The 6,115-nt window shown below is 47.7% G+C and overlaps 1 protein-coding gene across 1 annotated transcript in view; it reads right to left on the reverse strand.

The window, feature by feature from the left end:
* The window catches only part of LOC120998035 (cytochrome P450 2J5-like), a 270,926-nt gene extending 266,952 nt beyond the window's left edge, over positions 1–3,974 (reverse strand). The window contains exon 1 of the mRNA XM_040428475.1: positions 3,942–3,974. The gene's annotated coding sequence lies outside the window, so the exon portion shown is untranslated. The remainder of the gene's footprint in view (positions 1–3,941) is intronic.
* Positions 3,975–6,115: the final 2,141 nt, after the last annotated feature.

Consider the following 6,115-nt stretch of genomic DNA (forward strand, 5'->3'; position numbering starts at 1 on the left):
GATGATCTATCCTCTGGATAGATCATCAGCTTCTGATCGGCGGGGGTCCGACACCCGGGGCCCCCGGCGATCAGCTGTTTGAGAAGGCAGCAGCGGCCTTCTCACTGTTTACCGCCGGCCCACTGACGTCACGACTAGTATCAACTAGCGTGGGCGGGGCTAAGCTCTGTTCACTGGAATGGAGCTTAGCCCCGCCCACGCTTGTTGATACTAGTCATGACGTCAGTGGGCCGGCGGTAAACAGTGAGAAGGCCGCGGCGCTGCTGGAGCGCCGCTGCCTTCTCAAACAGCTGATCGGCGGGGGTCCCGGGTGGATAGATCATCAGTTAAATGAAAGTGCAGAACCCCTTTAATTTAGATGGGAGTTCCGAAACAATTTTCAGCAGTCTCATAGAAATGAATGGAGAGAGCACCGCGCAAGTGCGACCGCAGTTCTATTCACTTCTATGTGAACGCCCAGCACTCACCTGTTTTGATAGAAATGAATGTAGGACGGTAGCACATGCACGGCTGCTCTCCGCTCACTTTGGGATAGGTGCCAGTTCTTAGAGGTGGGACCCGCACCTATCTGACGTTGGTGGTATATCCTTGCAATATGCCACCAATGTCTCCAATGAGCAGTGGCGTACACATAATCCATGGGGCCCCGGTGCAAAACTGATCCATTGGGCCCCCTCCCCGTCGCCCCCCCCCAACCTGCCTCCACCCCCCACTACCTCCCCTACCAGTGCTGTAACTATAGTGTTATGGGCCACAGTGCAAACATTTTTACAAAGAAGCGGCAGATTTTCTTACTAAGGGCTCTTTCCGTGCGGCTAATCCGCTGCGTGAATGAGTGCCAAGCCCCATTCTGGACAGCAGAGACACGGAGCAGTAACATGATTGACTGTAATCTTTTTACTACAAAATCACGGTGACAACTTTATCTCACTGTGATTTTGTAGTAAATAGATCACAGAGAGGGAAAAAGCATTATCAATCATGTTAATGTTCCGTGTCTCTGCTGTCCAGAATGGGGCTTGGCTGTCTTTCATGCAGCGGATTACCCGCACGGGATCCGCTCGTGTTAAAGAGCCCTAAGCCCAATGCATGGCTACACTAACCCAGTCCTAATAAAATCTGGTCCTACCTCATCCAGGGTGTCACTTGCATCGGCGTGATGTCTGCTGGATCCAGAATAAGGTCCCTGTGGTGAGAAAAAAAGAATAATCACATTAGGAAGGGATGGTGACTGCCCCTGTGAAATCACCAGCAGGGGGAGCTGTGCTGGCCTGTAAGACTGAGCCATGCCAATGTATAGCAGGGTAATCTAGGACATTTCCCCTAAGTGCAACCACACAGTACTAATGCCCACCTTGTGGCCCCTCACAGTAGTTATGCCCACCTTTGTTCCTGTCACAGTAGTTATGCCGAGATATGTGCCCCCTGATAGTAGTTATGCCCAGATATGTGCCCCCTCAGAGTGGTTAAACCAGATTATGTGTCCTCTCACAGTAGTAATGCGAGATTATGTGCCCCCTCACAGTAGTAATGCCAGATGATGTGCCCCTCACAGTAGTTATGGCAGATTATGTGCCCCTTCACAGTATTTATGCCCAGTTATGTGCCCCCTCAAAGTAGATATGCCCAGATATGTGCCCCCTCAGAGTGGTTATGCCAGATTATGTGTCCCCTCACAGTAGTAATGCCAGATTATGTGCCCCTTCACAGTATTTATGCCCCGTTATGTGCCCCCTCAAAGTAAATATGCCTAGATATGTGCCCCCTCAGAGTGGTTATGCCAGATTATGTGCCTCTCACATTAGATATGCCCACATATGTGCCCCTCACAGTGGTTATGCCAGATTACGTGCCCCCTCACAGTAGTTATGCCTTCATATGTGCCCCCTCATAGTTAAGCCTTCATATGTGCCCCCCTCACAGTAGTTATGCCAAATTAGGTGCACCCTCAAATTAGTTATGGCAGATTAGGTGCCATGAGAGCCAGGCTACGCAGAGGGCAGTCAGGGTGCTGGTGAAGGATGACCAGAGACAGTGCTGCCCAGAGGATGCCATGTCTGCTGTCCATATACCAGGCCTACCAGTATTACTCCTTCATATACCGCCTGTCCGCCTGGTCAGGGTGACCAGGTGGTATAAGAAGGGGTAATACTGGTGGTAGGCCTGGTATATGGACAGCAGAGATCTGTATTATTAGTGTATATAATGCCCCTCTGTATTATTAGACCCCAGCCCTAGCAACGCCACTGCATAGAGTAAATAGACTAGTCTATAAAGTATTAAGACTGGCTGTAAATACTTTACATACAGTATGTCAGCGTTAAAGGTTGGCCACCTTCTGGGGGGTTTTCAGATACCCCATCCTGGCCAGACTTGCAAAGGAAGGTATACTTAGGCTGGGTTCACATCATCTTTTTCTGTTATGTTTAATGTGTAAAAAAAATCATATATGTTAATCGGATATCTCATACAGTGACAAACGACAAATGTGATATTAACCCAGCCTTAACTGCTCCCTGGCTTTGGCTCCCTCGCTCAGGTCCCCCGCTGTCAAAATCCACTTTGACACTGCTGCAGCCAATGACTGGCTGCAGAGTTGATCTGACCCCTTTGTGTCATATCAATTGGTCACATAACACAAGGGGGTCAGGTCACTGCTGTGGTTTGTCATTGGCTGCAGCAGCATTAAAGCAGCCTTACCTGCTCCACATCATTGGGTCCCGACTTTTTTGCTCCCTCACTTGGGTTCCCCACTGTCAACATCCACTTTGACAGAACTGCAGCCAATGACTGGCTGCAGAGGTGACATGACTCCTTTGTGTCATATCAGTTGGTCACATAACACAAATGTAATGACCCAGAGTGCCATTACCACTCCACACCCCGCTACTGTCTTCTATGGGCTAACACAGTGTCATCTTATGCATTTATTTCAGTCCACTACAATGTGCATTCCCAATTCTGTAACTGTTGTTGTTCATGTAATGTACCTGGTTCACCAGAAAGGGGCAGCAAGCATGGCAGAACTACATTTGCAGAGGATGGAACCTTCTTTCCATTCTCTTCTCTCCCTCTGAGGAGTTTAGTTAGTTAAAGGTCAGTGGAGAGTACCCCCTGCTAGGGGAAGGAAGCAGGTCCATGTCCCTGCTGGATGCGCCTTGCCCAAGCCAGCCAGAGCACCTTCAGCTGGATGTGCAGGCCAGAGCTTGGAGCTTCTGAATCCAGGAGGAGTTTTCCCTGGACAAATCTAGAGTCAGACTACAGCGAGAAGTTGAAGCATAAAGTTAAAGCTAAGTTATACAGCCAGCCTGTCAGCACAGCAGAGCCAGAGAGCAGGTTTGAGTTTGTTTGCCTGCCAGAGTTAATGCTAATGCCTAATGGGAACCAAGACAAAGCCTGAAACTGTTGGAGAAACGTTTATTCAAGTAAAGCTGTTATTGAACTTCATCACAAGGTCTTTCTTCAAATCCCTCGACTATTCCCCCCTATTTGCACTGCTTCAGACGACAACACCTGGGATCCAGCGTATCCAGGTAGGAGCACCGTGACATGTGCACCAACATTAAGGAACATTTAGCCCACCCTACACTACTCTGGCCTTCCTACACCTGGGTACCATCTATTACATCACTAGAAGGGGCCCTGTGCCCTTGTTGCTTTAAGGGTCCTATGGCCGTTGGCGTGCGTCGCACAAGGGGGTCAGGTCACTGCTGTGGCCAGTCATTGGCTGAAGCAGCGTTAAAGCAGGTGTTGGCCGTGGGGTACCCGAGCGAGACAGCCAAGGCTGGGAGCAAAGGAACTAGGACCTTGTGGCAGGGAGCAGGTAAGTATGCTTCCCTTTTTAAGGTCTTTCTACGATGGGAGGTCTGAAAAAAATTAATAAATAAAAGACAGCTAACACCTTTAATGCAGAGAAATAAAAAGTTTTATCTAGTTCATACCTTGCAAGCAGCCGTGAAAATGTCTGTTTGAAAACCAAGTACCAGGTATATATAAAGATGCTAACAGGTTAATTTTGTTTATACAGAAAGTTCAACCCACATTGTTCAGCCTCAGGTTGCACTATGGGAATGGCAGTCTATGTATTAAATAATCCTGAGCAGCACAAGGAGACACAAACCTGTTTAACGCCTTCTAGAGGCAGGCAGTTTTCATCTACTTTGCACAGACTGGACCCACTGTACCAACTAACCGGTTAGACTTTGGGCTAACTCTAAGGGTATGGCCACACACTCAGGTTTCTGAATGCAGTTTTGGATGCCAAAATCAGGAGTGAATTAAAAAAAGAGAAGTATTAATTCTTTATATTTTCTCTCCTTTTGTGATCCACTCGTGATTTAGGCTTTCAAAACTGCATGCGGAAACCTGACAGGGTGGCCATACCCTAAGATCGTTATCCTGGTTTTTACCATTTAACCCAGCCACCAGGCCACTACCTCTTGAGGTAGTCCCAGTGTAGTTGGCGGCTGACCCATGGGGTCAGAGACACTAGTGCATAGCACAGAGGGGGTCAGGCAATATAACTATTCTGGTAACAGGCCAAGGTCCGGGCATGCAATGTACAAGTAATCTGGGAAACAAGTCCAAGGTCATGACAGAATGCAATGGGGCAGTACGTGAAACAGGCTGAGGTCAAGGCATAAAGCTAGGAGTCAGAGTTGGTTGTCAGGCTGGAGTATAGTACACAAGTAGTCAGACAGAGAATAACACCTTAGCAGTTAACTAGAAACTAGGTAACCAAAAACGTAGGCACACAAGTTGCCTGCCACTGGCTTGAAAAAAAATCAGGGAGCACGCTGGCACCCTAAAGACAGCAGTAGGGCGCTTGGCAGCAGGAGCAAGCCGTGGCCTGCGAGGGAAGGACATGGATCGCCAGTGCCCGGGCCCACTATCAGTAGCAGGAGAACGAGATGCGGGTCCGAGCCGCTGAGCAGAAGGGGGACCGGCCTGGTGAGTGATATGGCAGACCTCCCAAGTGTCCGTCTTTTGGAGGGACAGTCCCTCTTTTTGACCCAAGTCCCTCTGTCCCTCTTTACTCCATAAATGTCCCTCTTTTTGATCTGAGGTATAGATTTTAATTATTGCATTTACAATAGTAATCCAGAAATTGTCTGGTTTCTGTCTGTATATAGGAGGCAACCTTGTATATTATTTGATGCAACTTTTATTTTAGAAATTTTAATATTCGGATAATTTTTGCACCATTTCGGAAGAGAAAACTATTGAAGTGTATAGATATGCTGAAAAAATGGATCTTTCACGCAATGAACCATAAGTGTTCCTATTTGAACATCCAAAAAGTTAGGAGGTATAATATGGTGCCCATACCTGCCTGGAGGAGCAGGACAGCAGGGCGCATGGGCCACCAGCATAACATTCATTTTGCAAATCTAATATGTGTCTCTTTATGTGGTAATGACTTTGGAATGCTTTTACTTATCCAAGTGATACTGAGAATGTTGCTTCATGAATCATGACACATCATGATTCCTGTTAGTGGTACATTTGGGTCGCTATGTGGTACTTCTGTTGTCACGGCGCAGTGTGGTAAATACACTCCACACTGAACATAGAAGGGAAAAGGTATTAGGCCTGGAACCTAGAGAAAGTAAAATGGTCACACCTAGTGAGTCCCTACACCGAGCCCTGACTGCTATCAGTATGAACAGACCTTCATGGTAGGAATGTTCATACCCAGGAACCTAAGCCCAATCTCATCCTAACAGGGCCCTGCAGATAGTGTCAGGACACGGACCCAGATGAAGGAATAGGAGACCCCCTCAGGCCTAATATCAGCAGGTAAAGGAAAACAACAAACAACAAAGAAGATAAACTTAACTTCCAGAAATATACGGACGAGCAGAAACTCAGAGATAACCAACACCAGGACTTTCACAAACAAGGAGCTATCAACCGCATAGCATGATGGGTGAGGCCAGACTAAATAGAGGAGAAGGAATGACCACTTAACATACACCTGAGACAAGAGGTGTGGTCATCCTCAGCACCAACACAGAAAAGTGAAACCAAAGAGGCTGTCAATCACGTGCAACCAGTCTCCTCGATCTTCTAGTCCCTGTCACAGGCGGGACCATGACAGTACCCCCCCCCCTTT

Source organism: Bufo bufo, chromosome 4, assembly GCF_905171765.1.
Source record: "Bufo bufo chromosome 4, aBufBuf1.1, whole genome shotgun sequence".
Taxonomy (NCBI): Eukaryota; Metazoa; Chordata; class Amphibia; order Anura; family Bufonidae; genus Bufo; species Bufo bufo.